This window comes from Carettochelys insculpta, chromosome 3 (assembly GCF_033958435.1).
Source record: "Carettochelys insculpta isolate YL-2023 chromosome 3, ASM3395843v1, whole genome shotgun sequence".
In the NCBI taxonomy this organism is placed as follows: Eukaryota; Metazoa; Chordata; order Testudines; family Carettochelyidae; genus Carettochelys; species Carettochelys insculpta.
In genome coordinates, this window is record NC_134139.1 from 126,937,468 (window position 1) to 126,953,097 (window position 15,630).

The 15,630-nt window shown below is 47.5% G+C and overlaps 1 protein-coding gene across 3 annotated transcripts in view; it reads left to right on the top strand.

Moving 5' to 3' along the window:
- PDSS2 (decaprenyl diphosphate synthase subunit 2) overlaps positions 1-15,630 on the top strand; it is a 214,170-nt gene that overhangs the window by 184,470 nt on the left and 14,070 nt on the right. The window contains exon 8 of one of the 3 annotated variants that reach the window (XR_012645075.1): positions 12,946-13,138. The exons of the other annotated variants lie outside the window; for them this stretch is intronic. The gene's annotated coding sequence lies outside the window, so the exon portion shown is untranslated. The remainder of the gene's footprint in view (positions 1-12,945; positions 13,139-15,630) is intronic. 3 annotated transcript variants of the gene reach the window in all.

Genomic DNA, 15,630 nt, shown 5'->3' on the forward strand with positions numbered 1-15,630 from the left:
TGACCAGTGGTGTTCTGTTGTTGGCTTTTTTGGGCCTATCTTGGAGTAGCTGATCTCTGGATATTCATCTGGCCCTGTCGATTTGTTTTCTTATTTCCCCTGGTGGGTAATTCAGGTTTATGAATATTTGGTAAAGATCTTGTAGTTTTTTGTCTCTGTCAGTAGGATCAGAGCAAATGCGATTGTACCTAAGGCTTGACTGTAAACAGTGGATCTAGTTGTGTGTGCAGGATGGAAGATAGAAGCGTGTAGGTAAGTATAGCGGTCAGTGGGTTTCCGGTAGTGTGTGTTACCGATTAGGCCATCCTTGATTTGTACTGTAGTGTCCAGGAAATGTATCTCTCGCGTGGAGTAATCAAGGCATAAATTGATGGTGGGGTGCAGATTGTTAAAGTCCCTGTGGAATTCTTCTAGAGACTCTATACCATGGGTCCAAATCATAAAGATGTCATCAATTTATAGTAAGCAGAGGAGAGGTAATAGGGGACGAGAGCTGAGGAATCCGTTGTTCCAGGTCCGCCATAATTATATTAGCATATTGTGGGGCCATGCAGGTGCCCATAGCAGTTCTACTAATCTGGAGGTATAAATTGTCCCCGGATCAGAAATAATTGTGGGTGAGAACAAAGTTACAGAGGTCAGACACCAGATTGGCTGTGCTGACATCAGGGATGGTATTCCTGATTGCTTGTAATCCATCTTTGTGTGGAATATTAGTGTACAGAGCCTCTGCATCCATGGTGGCAAGGATGGTGTTGTCAGGAACTTTTCCGATGTTTTGTAATTCCCTCGGGAAGTCAGTGGTATGTCGGAGATAGCTGAGAGTATTGGTGGCATAGGGTTTGAGGAGGGAGTCCACGTAACTGGATAGTCCGGTGGTAAGGGTGCCAATACCTGAAATGATAGGTCGTCCAGGGTTCCCCAGTTTGTGGATTTTGGGAAGTAAATAGAATAATCCAGGATGGGGCTCAGATAGTGTGTCTGAGTTAATAAGGTCCCGAGTAGCAGCAGGGAGTTCCTTAAGTAGTTGTTGTAATTTCCTTTGGAATTCCAAAGTGGGATCAGAGGAGAGAGGTTCGTAAAATGTGGTGTTGGAGAGTTGTCTGGCTGCCTCCTGTTCATAGTCTGACTTATTCATGATGACAACAGCACCCCCTTTGTCAGCTGGTTTGATTATAATGTCTGGGTTATTTTTGAGACTCTAGACAGCATAACATTCAGCATAGTTGAGATTGTCTCATTTGGCATTGTTTACGTATAATGTCAGTCTCAGCATGGTTGTGGAAGCATTGTACATAGAAATGCAGACTTTCACTATGGCTGTCAGGCACAGCAAGTTCTAGTGAAACCATGCTACCCTGTTGAATTATTTATTATTTGTATTACAGTATCACCTGGGCTACGTCTACACGTGAACGCTACATCAAAATAGCCTATTTCGATGTAACGACATCGAAATAGCCTGTTTTGATGAATAACGTCTACACGTCCTCCAGGGCTGGCAACGTCGACGGTCAATGTCGACGTTGGGCAGCACCACATCGAAATAGGCGCCGCGAGAGAACGTCTACACGCCAAAGTAGCACACATCGAAATAAGGGTGCCAGGAACAGCTGCAGACAGGGTCACAGGGCGGACTAGCGCTTCCGAGGCAACAGCTAGCCGCTCCCTTAAAGGGCCCCTCCCAGACACACACAGCCTGCACAGCACACGGTCTGCAGAGCCATAGGCACGCACACCTCGAGCGACGCAGTCATGGACCCCCAGCAGCAGCAGCAGCAGCCAGAGGTCCACCTCCTTGCCACAGAGGAGGAGCTGCCCGCAGGGGAGGAGGACGCAAACCCCAACCCCGCAGCACCCCGCCCCCCCGCTACACATGCCGCCGGCTGTGGAGCTACCCCATGAGCACTGACTGGTGGGAGCGCCTGGTGCTCGGAGAGTGGGACGACAACCGCTGGCTCCAGAACTTTCGGATGAGCCGGCAGACATTTCTGGAGCTATTCCAGTGGCTCACCCGCGCACTGAGGCACCAGGACACCGCCATGCGGTGTGCCTTCAGCGTCGAGAAACGGGTCGGCATCGCTGTCTGGAAGCTGGCCACTCCAGACAGCTACCGATCCATGGGCCAGCAGTTTGGCGTTGGCAAGGCCACCGTCGGGGCTGTCCTCATGGAGGTAAGAGGACCCACGGGGAGCTGGGGGAGGCAGCCCTGGCAGGGGAAGGCGGGGGGAGGGGAGCCCTGGCAGGGGAGAGGAGGGGAGGGGAGGGGAGGGGGGCCCTGGCAGGGGAGGGCCACACACACCCTGCACACCCCTCATTGGTGCTCTCCCATGTGCTTCCCCTGTAGGTCGTCCGCGCCATCAACGCCCTGCTCCTCCACAGGCTCGTGAGGCTTGGGGACCCGGATGCCACCATTGCGGGCTTCCCCAGTTGCTTTGGGGCTCTGGGTGGGACTCACATCCCCATCTGCACCCCGGAACACAGTGGAGGTCGCTACTTAAACAGGAAGGGCTATCACTCAGTGGTCCTCCAGGCCTTGGTGGACAGCTGGGGCCGTTTCCTGGACATTTATGTGGGCTGGCCTGGCAGCACCCACGACGCCCGGGTATTCCGGAACTCGGGCCTGTGCCGCCGGCTGGAGGCGGGGACCTACATCCCCCAGCAGAAGATCCCTGTGGGGGACACCACCATGCCCCTGTGCGTCATCGCAAATGCGGCATACCCCCTCCGGCCCTGGCTTATGCACCCACACACGGGCCATCTGTCTGCCAGCCAGGAGCACTTCAACCAGCGCCTGAACCACGCGCGCCAGGTGGTGGAGCGCACATTTGGGCGCCTCAAAGGGCGCTGGAGGTGTCTCCTCACCCGCCTTGATGCGGGCCCCACCAACAGCCCCCAGATTGTGGGCGCGTGCAGCGCCCTCCACAACCTGGTGGAGAGCAAGGGGGAGGCCTTCTTTCAGGGCTGGGCTGTGGAGGCCAGCAGGGCCGATGTGCAGCCACCCGCTGCCCCCAGTCGCCAGGTGGACCCCGAAGGGACCCGGGTCCGGGAGGCCCTGCGGGCCCAGTTTGATGAGGCCGTGGGGTGAACGGTGGCAGGCCCCCCACTGCCCCCCCCCATTCTCCACAACATTCCCTGCCCCTACGCCCACACCACAGAGCACCCAAGAGCACCCCCCCCCACTTTTCTTGTAAATAAAAGCAGACAGTTTTGCATCAAATCAAATATCTGTAGAACTCTTATTATTATTATCAACAAGACTAACTATTTACAGGCAAAATCTAACTTATATATATATGTATTATAAATAAGGATAAGATGAAAGGGGAAGACAAGGAAGGGGAGAACTATGTACATGGGGGGGCAAGGATCAGCATAGTAACAGGGGTCAAATATACAAACTATTTACAAAAGAACATAACACTGGGGGGAATACATACAAAGGGGGGGGGGCCCACGTCCTGGGCCCCACACCCCCTAATGTCCAGCGCTGGGGGTGGGCAGCCGGGATCCCCGCCTCGGCCTCAGCCCTGGCCGGGACTGGCTGGGGGCCGGGCAGACCGGTAGATACGGCCGGCGGGTGTCAGCTGGCCCCAGGTCCCCCTTGGCAGAAGGGCCCTCGGTGGCGGGTGGTGGTGCGATGGCGGACGGCGCAGTGGCTGGAGCAGCGGGTGGAGCAGGCAGGGTGGGCGCCACAGTGGATGGTGCAGCATGGGGGGCCAAGTAGTCGGCAATACAATCAAATGTCCGCGTGAAGGCCCCCCATGCCTCCTGGTGCCAGTCCAGTGCCCGCTCCTGCAGCTGGAGGCGGCGCTCCTCCACCCGCAGCCACTGCTCGGCAACCTCCAGCTGCCGACGGTGGAGGGCCAGGAGCTGGGGGTCCGTCGCCGGCGGCTGGTGGTGCTGGGTCCGCCGTCTTCCCCGCCGTGGGGCTGGTCGGTCCTCCGCCGAGGGGCTGGCCTGGAGTGATGGCCCCGGTGGGCTGTCTGGGACCACTGACACCTCGCCGGCACTCTCCGGTCCTTCCGATGGTGCAGCTGCGGAACGGAGGAGGGGGAGAAGAAGAGTGGAGACAGCCGTTAGTGTGGGCCCTGAGCCGTGGCCCTTGTCCCCCCACCCCTCTGCTGCAGGTTTCCCATCCCCGTCCCCGGGAGCTGCTGCTGTGATGGGGTTCAGGGGTCCCCCTGCACTGCACCCCATCCACTGGCAGGAGTGACTCTCACTCAGCAGGTACAACAGGAGGTTTATTAGGCAACAGATGCCCAGTTTCTCACAGAAGCGACAGTACAGCAGTCAGAGACAGTCCTTCCAACCCGTCCTGGGGAGAAGACCCCGAGGGGTGCCCCTCTGAGGTGTAGCTTTCCCCCTCCTCAGGCTGGCTGCCTTCTAGCTCTCCCTTCCCCTAACCTCTAACTGCCACCCCCGATTCAAACCCAGCTCGGCTCCTCCCTCCTCTTTGTTCAGGGCAGAGGTGTAACCTGCCAGTTGTAGCCCCAGGGTCATCCTTAGCCACTGGGAGCTATTCTGCTTGTTTCTCATATGTAGCCTGAGTCTCGCATTTGCACTCCCCCCACTCCATCACATGCTGCTGCTGGGTGTCCCATCCCCTCCCCCCGGGGGACCCTAGAGGTTCCGCTCCCCCCAGCCCCGGGGATGGGGCATGGCACTGTCGTGCTGGGGGGGGCAGGGGCTGATGCACTCTTCTGAGGGACATGGCATTGCTGTCCTTGGGGCCATGGTCATCTGGGCACATGGAGGGCCCTGGTCATATCTACTACCCCTGCCCCTCAACCCCGGGGGTGTGCACCGGGGGGGGTACATACCTGATGGTCCACTCCCATGGTCGGGGGACACCCAGGGGGCGGACGCCCGGCTGGAGCTCCTGGATGGCAGGACGATCCTCAGGCCAGCGTCGCTGGAGGAGGACTCCCCCTCCTCCTCCTCCTCCTCTGGTGCCCCGTGGTTGGGCTCCTGGGGGGGGGCCCCCGGGGTGCGGGGCTTGCCTCTGGGGCGGACTCCGCCTCGGGGCCTGCTGGGGCTCGTCGGCCGAGGTATCAAGCGTGGCTGGAGGGGAGGAGGTGTGCCAGGGGCCCAGGATGTCCCTGAGCTCCCTGTAAAAGGGGCAAGTGACGGGGGCGGCCCCAGATTGGCCGGCCACATCCCGGGCCCGGGCGTAACCCTGCCGCAGCTCCTTCACTTTACTCTGGATATGATCCAGAGTGCGGGCAGGGTGACCCCGGGCGGCCAGGCCCTCGGCCAGCCGAGCGAACGCATCTGTGTTCCACCTCTTGCTCCCCATTACCTGGAGCACCTCCTCCTCGCTCCAGAGCCCCAGCAGGTCCCAAAGCTCGGCCTCCGTCCAGGAGAGACCCCGCTGCCGCTTCCCCGCCTGGCTGCTGGGCTGGGAGCCCTGGCTCCCCTTGGGGGGCAGTCCCCTGGGGGGGCTGGGGGGCGGCCATCGCGTCAGGTGTGGGTGTCTGTAGCTGCAGAGGAGCATGCAGGCTAGCCGTGTGGCAATGCTGCTGTCTGCACGCTCCCTCAGCTTCCTGCACAGGAAGGCAGGGGGCGGGGAGCTTTAAGGGGCCGCTCCACGCGGCCACCATCGAGCTCAGGGGCTGGAGAGAGCGTCTCTCAACCTCTCAGCTGATGGCCGCCATGGAGGACCCTGCTATTTCGATGTTGCGGGACGCACAACGACTACACGTTCCCTACTTCAACATTGAACGTCGAAGTAGGGCGCTATTCCCATCCCCTCATGGGGTTAGCGACTTTGACGTCTCACCGCCTAACGTCGATGTTAACTTCGAAATAGCGCCCAACACGTGTAGCCGTGACGGGCGCTATTTCGAAGTTGGCGCCGCTACTTCGAAGTAGGCGGCACGTGTAGACGCAGCTCTAGAGGATGTACAAATACCTACTGAGAGTGTTCCTGCCTGAGTAATTGAGGGATGTCTACACTAGGAAATTAGGTTGAACTTGTTAAGGTCAGTTTTCTGCCACCCGATTTTGTAAAGTCAAAAGTGCATGTCCACGCTGGTAAAGTCAATGTAGTGTGTTCCCATTAGCATTGCTGGGTTTGACTTAGTCAGCAATGCACTGTGGATACCTATCCCAGTGTTCCTGCTGCCCTTGTGCATTGTAGATTTCTGTCCCGGTGTGTGATGGGAAAAAATGTGCTGGGGTCATTCTGGATGTGTGTCGTCAACATCCCACAGGGCACTTGTCTTCTACCTCTACCTTTGGAAAGCAACAGCAGAAGGAGTTTTCATGCCCATTTTTCATGCCCATGCAGATGCCGTGCCATTGCAAGGCTAGCATGGGACCTGTGCAGCTTAAAACAGTTGTGCCAAATATTATGAGCACTTCGCACATTGTGCTGAGACATGTTTAGATCCTAAGTAGCCGTGAGAGTGATGAAGATTCCGAGGACGACATGGACATATACAAAGGGCAGACAGTGGTGAGGAGGAATGGGGAGATGCTGTCAGCATTCAATGCTTTGTACACAGTACAGCGCTGATTCTTGTGCCATAAAATAAGCTCAGATTGGTGGGACCACATTGTTTTGCCGGTATGGGACAATCAGCAGTGGCTACAAAATTTCTGCTTTCATAGGGCCACTTTCATTGAACTTTGTGAATTGCCTTCCCCCACCCTGAAGTGCTGCAATACTAAAATGAGACCTGCTCTGACATTTCAGAAGCGAATGGCAATAGCTCTGTGGAAGCTTGCAATGCCATATAGCTACTAGTCAGTGGGCAATCAGTTTAGAGTGGGCAAATCTACAGTGGGGGCAGCTGTGATCCTGGTAGCAAAAATAATCAATACCCTTCTGCTGTTAAAGACAATGACTCTGGGAAATGTGCAGAACATAGTAGATGATTTTGCCATGATGGGCTTCTCTAACTGTGGCAGAGTGATAGATGGAACAAACACCCTATCCTAGTACCAGACCACCTGGCCACAGAGTACATAAAACACAAAGAGTACTTCTGTATGGTATTGCAGGCATTGGTGGATCACAAGGGCTATTTCACCAGCATTAAAATATGATGTTTGGGAAAGGTGCTTGATGTGTGCATCTTTAGGAAGTCTATTCTGTTCAGAAAGCTACAGCATGGAAATTTCTTCCAAGACCAGAAAATCACCACTGGATATTTGGAGATGCCAGTAATGACCCTGGGAGATTCAACTTTCCCCTTGCTCCTTGGGCTCATGAAGCCATTCACAGTCGGCCTGGATTGCAGTAAGAAGCAGTTCAACTGCAGTATGAGCAAGTGGAGAATGTTAGTAGAATGACCATTTAAGAGCCAGATTCAGGAGTCTCCTGAGTTGGTTAGACCTCAGTGAGGGCCACATTCCCCTGGTGGTAGCAGCCTGCTGTGTACTTCAAAATTTATGTGAGAGCAAGGGGGAAATGTTCATGCCAGGCTGGAGGGCTGAGAAATGTTATCTGACCAGTAATTATGAGCAACCAGGCACCCAGCCAATAAGGAGAGCACAGAGAGGGACACTGCTAATCAGAGAGGCTTTGAAAAATAGCTTTATGAACAACCAGACAGCAACATGACTGTCATGTGTTACTCCTACAGAAGTGACCCCTGAATGCTGTGTGCTTAGCTCTAAAGCCTGTAAACCAGCTCTTCCCTGGTGACTCTGTGACCCAGAGTTACTCTGCTTCCTCTCCACTTCCCCCGGGTGCAACACAAACAATAAAGACGATGATTTTGCAAGTTTAAGTGTTTTTATTCAGGGGACATTACATGAGTTCATGGCATGGATTCAGTGGTGGGTAAACGAGGGCATTTTGCCATCACAGTTCTGTGGCCTAGCTACTGTACCACTATGAATCAAGTTACATGCAAGAGTCATGAATTTTTCAACCAGTTATTATTGTATTACAAAAACTCATGGGCATTTTCCTTGATGCCATTTCTTTAAAGGATGGAATTAAGCAGAATGGGGCTTTTTTAAATCCCAGCATGTGCCCTTATTCATTTACTCTGCTGCAGTTCGCTTTCTTTCAGACTGGCATGGGAAATTGGGCAAGTGTTGATATAGTTTGTAGTTTTTTTCTTAATTCACGTATGAAGCAATGTACATATAATATATAAACATGGGAAACAGATTTTGTACCTATACTGCAAATAGGTCACCTGAGAAATGATGTACCAAATAGTATTTGCACTGCATGACAGTAATAATGACTTAAGATGTGAGGGGGAAAGGGATGAAGAAAAGGTGGAGAAAGGTAATTTTTAAGGAAATAAGGGTTCTTGAAGATACCATATTATCATGCAAATAGTAAATAATAACAAAATAAACTTAGTCCAGGTGATAGCAACCCACCCCCCCCAAAAAAAAATTCAAAATTGACTATCAGAGTTAAAACATTAACACACCACAGCACTGTTAGCAGAATGGTTTTTCAGCCTTGTGATTTATGTAACAATAGTCCCACAGTATTCTAATATTAAGTAGCAAAGAATCATCACACTTCAGTTCATGGGATTCTTCTCATTTACTCGCTTACTTCCAAGAGCAGTGAAGTGGAAAGGACGGGAAGTTCTTGTTCACATCAGGCGCTTATGATCTACAATATTTTTTCATTAAACTTTGTTTCAGCAGGATTGATGTAGTCAATGTGGATAATTCCTTTGGTGATTTTATCCTTTGGTGATTTTGTGTGTAAATCAGAAAAAGCTACATTTTGAATGTAGATATTTTAAATATCTAATATTTAAATTCTAGTCATTCAACATCACCAAGTCCAGATGTTTAAATCCAAGAGTTTTAAAAGAGCTGGCTGAGGAACTTACTGGACAATTAATGTTGATTTTCAGTAAATCTTAGAACACCAAGGAATTTCAAGAAGACTGTAAAAAAGCTAACATGCCCGTATTTGTAGAAAGATAAATGGAATGACCCGAGTAATTGTATACGTCAGTCTGACATTGATTCTGGGCACGTAACAGAGAGAAAGCCGTGCTAGTCTATATACTGTCAAAACAAAAAAAGCAGTCAAGTAGCACTTTAAAGACTAACAAAATAATTTATTAGGTGGTGAGCTTTCATGAAACAGACCCGCTTCTTCAGACCATAGCCATACCAGAACAGACCTTTTTTGTTTTTTTTATTCTAGGCAAGATAATGAAGCCACTGATATGAAACTCAATAATCAATAGGGGGATGATATAATTAATGGCAGTCAGTGTTTGTTTTATGGAATGTAGATCCTCGCATACTAACTTGCTATCTGTTTTTGGTAAGATTATAAACTTGGTTGATAAAGGTAAAAGTGTTATGTGATAGACTTCTGTAAGGCATTAGACTTGATTTGATTAAAAATTAGAATGATATACAGTTTTCACAGAGTCATACTGAGAGCTCATGTTCTGCTGGTTATTCACCATGTCTCACAGGAATTACTGCTTCCTGAGAGAAAATGCTCATGGTTTAGGATGGCGTATATTCCTTGTTCTAGATGTGTACTTTTACAGTTAGCCATATTAAAATGTACGTTGTTGTGCGCTCCCAGTCTCACTTTTGGACTCTGAAGGCAACAACCACTCATCTAGATCACTCTGAATCAGTGACCTGTCCTCTTCATTGTTTATCGCTCCCAATGTTTGTGTTATCTGCAAACTTTATTAGTGATGATTTTCTATTTTGTCTCAGGTCATCAATAAATGAGTTAAATGACAAAGGGTAATAACTGATCCCTGCATGGCCAAATAGGAAATGCACCCACTTAGTGATGATTCCCCATTTACAATTACATTTTGAGACCTAACAGCTGGTTTTTAATCCATTTAGTATGTGCCTTTTTAATTTTATACAATTATCAAAATATGGTGTCAGTACTAGGTCAAAACCTCACAAGGTTTTAAAGGTATTCTGTTAACCCTATCCCCTTTATCAACAAAACACGTAATCTCATCAAAAAACAGTATCAAGTTAGTTTGACAGGATTTGTTTTCCATAAACCTTCGTTCATTTGCATTAATCATATGACCCTCCTTTGATTCTTTATTAATTGAGTCCTGTATTAGTAGAGCCTTATCAATTTCACACCTGTGAAAATTCATCATAGACTGTGAAATAAGCCTTTTGCCGTGAAATCTGATGTCCCCCTTGTTCCTAGGAGCATCCCATCAAAGGCGGCTTTCTAGCTCTGACTTGGTGATGGAGGGACAAGATATGCCCCTCCCGTGCAAGCTGCTCTGGAGGTGGGAGGGAGGACCAGACCGGATCCATCTTCAGATGCCTCCCCTGCTGCAAGACACTGTCTGGGACTCAGCAGTAGTATGAACTTCCTGCAGCTGGAGGAGACTTGAGGAATTGAAGTGTATCTTCTCTGTGCTGTTGGGAGTTCCCTATCAAAGGGGACTTCCCAGCTCTGACTGGGCAGTGGAGGGACAGGACTTGTCCATCCCTCCATAGGTGCTGGAGGTGAGGTGAGGCCAGACAAATCCACCTCTAGGCACCTCCCCTCTACTGGAGGACACTGTCTGCCACTGACCATTAGCCTGAGGTTCCTGTGTATTAACCTCACAAACTGGTCAAAACTGGCGGTGAGGAGTTTCTAGCTGGGACGCTGCCAGGGAGATCAGGTACACCTCTACACCTGGAACTCCTATGGGTGCAAGGAGCTGTGGTTGTTGCCTTCAGAGTCCAAAAGTGAGAGTGGGAATCCCATGACCTTCTTACAATAGGTTTATGATCCCCCTACCCCACTTCCATACACACATAATCTCCTTTTGGGTTGGGACCCCACAGTTACAATATTGTGAAATTTCAGCTTCAAACAGCAAAAACATGAAATTTACCAATTTTACATATAAATCATATGGCCATGAAATTAGCCATAATGGTTTGTGAATTTGGTTGGGCCCTAGGTATCAGCCACTCCATTAACTTGCCCAGGATTGATGAAAGACTGTCAGATCTGTAATTACCTGGCTAATCCCATTTATGCTGCTGAAAAATTGACATATTAATTGTCATTCAGTGTTCTGGAAGTTTCCCGGTGCTCTCAGACTTTTATTGAATATTGATGTTAATCTTGTGGTGAGCTCCATACCCACTTCTTCTAAAATCCATGAAAGCAAGTTATCTGGACCTGCAGTTATCAACAGTCTAATCTTCCTGCTACTAAAGAAACAAAAAGAATGTTAACACTGTACAATGAGACTATATAATCTGTGTTTTTCTTACATACTGGATGGAAATATTTACTGAAAATGTCTTTTCTGCAATATTATTGATAATTCTTTCATTTCCACATAGTCATGGACTAATACCATTTACTTTTAGCTCCTAATAGATTTTAAAAATTCCTCTTTATTATGCTTAGGCCATAGATTTCTCCTTAGCTTCCCTTAGCAATTTTCTAGAATTTTTAACCTCTGAATTTATGTTCATTGCTATTAACTTCCTATTTCTTCCATTTGTTGTGTGTAGATCTATGTATTTATTATACTTTTGTAGTTGCCTTCGCTTTTCCACTACATTAGTTCAGTTTTTTTAACCAGTAAGACCTGGTTTCATCTTTGTTGTATTGCAGCTTTTTGTGCATCTAGTTAAGGTGTTCTTAAAAGATTGCAAATTATCATTCAAATGTTTCCAATTAATTTCTTCCTCTTGGCTGATTTGGCAAATAATTGTTTTTTTAAATTGGTCCTTGTAAAATATCAAGTGTATATATATAGGGCTGGTCTAGACTTGATTGCATTTATAATGTGCAAATAGATTAAGGACATGATCACTTCTACCTAGGCTACCATTAATTTTTAGTGCTGTGGTGAGCTCCTCTTCATACGTTAGGCCCCGGTCGAATAAAGAATTCCCCGTTTTGCCTGTGAGTTTCTTCAGTAAGGAAATTGTCCTGTATAATCTGTAGAAATTCCATCGATGTTTTGACAGCATGAGACCTCCGGCATATGTCACTCAAACTGAATTCCCCCATGATCACTCAGCTTTTTTCCACTACACATTCTGTAGATTGATGCTTTGCGATGTAGTCAGCCTGTTCCCTAATGTGATTTGGTGGTCTGCAGCAGACAGCAACTAAAACCTCATCTTGTGCTTTATCTGTTAGGACATTGATCCCTAAGCATTCAGGATCATTGGGTGCTTAAACAGGGGAATACGGAGTAGGAATGGAGCGAGATAAGATGAGTGAGATATTATCTTTTATTGGACTAACTGCTATTGGTGAGAGAAAAAAGAGAAAAGATTTTGAGTTTGCACAGAGCTCTCCTTCAGGTGGTAGAGAGAGAGTCACAGTTAAATCCAAGGTGTAAGACAACATCTAGAATAAGTAGTTAGCACGTATTCTAATCTAAGGCACCATTCAAAGTAGAGTGAACAGTCAAACACAGCCTTACCCTCTCTTGTTGTCCCCTCATAATACACCTTATAGTGACAATGATAGACTCAATAAACTCAGTCTTTTAACTTAAAGAGAAGGTTCAGGGATCACAGTCAGGAACCACAAGTTTGGCACTCCAGTCCACTGGGCTCTTAGAAGTTCTGTCTACACAGTATAGAAACCAGATTGAGTTTAATCAGCAGGGCTGTTTCATTGCTGTTTAGACATCTGGGCTTGGGGTGGAGTTAAGCTCTGGAACACTCTCACCTCATCGGATCCTAGAGCCCATGCTCTGGCCCAAGCCTGGAAGTCTTAGTTTACACAGGAATGCAACAGCTCTGCAGCCTGAACCAGAATTGGCTGGCACAGGCCAGCCATGGGGGTCTAGTTGCTGTGTACACATATGCTAAGGAGTCAGTAAGTTCCAACCTGTCACCCAGTGACCTGTTAACAGTCACCAGAACTATAAGCTCAGCATTGGAGGAATGCCAGGGGTCCCAGTTCTTTCCTGTTTCTATTAAATCAAGCAGAGGAAGAGGACATTGTCTGAGCACCTGCTTTTCCCTGATTAGGACTACCTCCTCTTCTCTACCTGCCTCTGCTGCCTGATTCTGATCTCTTGGTAACCTGAGCCTTCCTGCATCATGACATTGAATCTTCTGGGCTCTCATCTGGCATCCAGTCCAGCCTGTCGCTTGAGTCATGCTCTAACCATAAGGCAAGACCACCCACATCCTGCTTGTGACAGTGACTTAATGACACTCTGTAAGTACCAATATGAGGAACAAACATTTGATAATGGATTCTTCAGTAGAAAAGGACACAACACAACACAACCCAGTAGTTAGAAATTGAAGCTGACAAATTCAAAGTGGAGATAAGGGGTAGACTTTTGACAGTGAGGGTGATTAGCCACGGGATCAATTAGTCAAGGGTTGTGGTGGATTCGTCATCACTGGCACCTTTTAAAACAAGATTGGGTGTTTTTATAAAAGATCTGCTCTAGGAATCACTTTAAGGAAGTTCTGTGGCCTAAGTTGCAGAGGAGGTCAGACTAAATGATGAGAAATGATCCCTTTCAGACTTTGGAATCCATTAAATTAAGTTGTCAGTATTGCAACAGGCTGATAAAACCATTCAAAACAGGAGGTTCCCAACTTGGTGAGGATTACAGCCATACTTCAAGTTGTTGAAGTTTGTGTTATGTGCAGGACCCTGTAATGATTTGACTTCTAAGCTTCTTTAAAAAAATCCCTATTCTTACAACAGCCGGTGACTGGATCATAATGAGAGGTAGAAAAGCTATCTAATCTAATCTAGGATTGCCTGTAGTCAAACTTTGCCACCCCAATGGTTTCCTTAAGATACAAACAAGTCTCTAGCTCCATGGTGCCCATCATGCTAGCCACTAGCCACATGTGGCTTTTTCGCCAAGTGATTGTGGCTAGTTGGCTTGAGCTGTATATTTCCAGAATAATGTGGCTAGTTCATTGCAGCAGTAGCCACAATAGTGACCTACTGCTTCAGAACTAGTTGGACACCACAACGCTGGTAGTACAGCTTGGAGCTCCCTGGTCTGGCACCCTCAGGACCTGTCTGGTCCCAAATGAGGGAGTTTCCTAGACCAGGGACAGTCAATGCTGGATGCTGCTGCTGACCTCCGAACTCTCCCTGGGGGGTCATAGCCACTGAGCCCCCTGTAGCTGGCCTTGGAGGGCTCCCTTCCCCCAGTTGTGGGACTGTCTCCGATCACTGTCCCTTCCACTGCTGGGCTCCCAACCAGCTGCCAGTGCTCTCTGGTTCAGGTACTCTTTGGTCGAGCAACAGCCATGGTCCTGCTGGACCACGGATATTGCTGGACCAGAGAATCCTTGACCAGAGAGTTTTAGCCAGTATAAATATTGGTATGAGAACGTGTAGCAAGTAATAAGAGCAGTACCAACAGCAACTGGTGGCACTGTGTAGAAGTACCATAAAATTAAGTCACATATGCTTTTAAGGACACCCTTTACTTCCTAGTGTCTGATTTAAAATCATGACTTGCTTAATCTACTTCACAAAGGAACCAGTCCTTGTGTTGCTGTTTGAAGGAGACTGGGCACAATGAAGAATTGTTGGTGTGTTGTATTCTGAAACCTCTCAAGAACCTACACACCACATCAGTGCATATGGAAGAATGATTTCCCATGAATATTAATAAAATATACTGTTGAAACAATGTTATGACTGGAGAGACTGCTAAAGCAAGATTTCATACATAATTGCATTCTGATTTCCTTTCTTCCCGCCCCCCTCTTTTTTCTTTTGTTCTTTTTTTCAGTTACTTATGATTTTTTTAAAGTTTTTTTTTTTCCTTTGAGGCTGAAATTTTCCAGAATAAGTGTCTGCCCATATGTCACTTATTTAAAAAAAAAAAAAAAAAAAAAGTTTGAGGGGGCAAAGCAGCTCATGTATTTCAGTATGATATTAATAGAAAAGAAACACTCTACTATTCAAACTTAGTATTTTATTAGTGTACTTTTGTACAATGAATTATATCACTTTAATTAAAGATTCAGTTATCTGTAATTTTACTGTTACTTTACAGTACAAAATGTTTTTCAGCAAATACTGGGGAAAACAGTCTTACCCTGTAATTCAAGTGACATCCTGTTCTGTATATTATCAGGAAAGACAAACTAAAGTATTAGATTCTAGCAGTTTATACATTGTGAAATGATGCACTTAATGTAAATAAATGATTGGCAAACTCCCGTTTGAGGAAGAAAAAAGAGGAAGAGCTTAACTGTGGGCCCAGCCACAAAAACAGATCGAATATGTAACGGTTAATGCTGAAACATTCCAAGATGCCTGAAAAGCAAAAGGAGGGAAGGGTAGAGAGTTCATCTATTAGCTATGACAGGTAGAGTTGCCATTTCAAAGTAACATATTAACAATCTAAATATCAGTAACATGTTAACAATCTGAGTAAGTATCAATGTTTATTGAGGCAGACTGATCCCACATGAGACAAAAAACATGTTTAGAAAAGCTAGCAAGGAACTTTGTAAACAATTAATGCATTAATTAGTCACTTGACCAGAGGTCAATTTGTTTTATTTCAGAAAATATTATACATCTCAGAAGTAAAAAGAATGTTTTAGATCAGTTCAACATTAGAGGAAACTCATGATCTTTGAAGATCTCAGACTTTAGCAGAAAATCTAACTACAGGATCCTCTTCCTTAGATAAGTCCTCTGAACTTGTTTGCTGACTA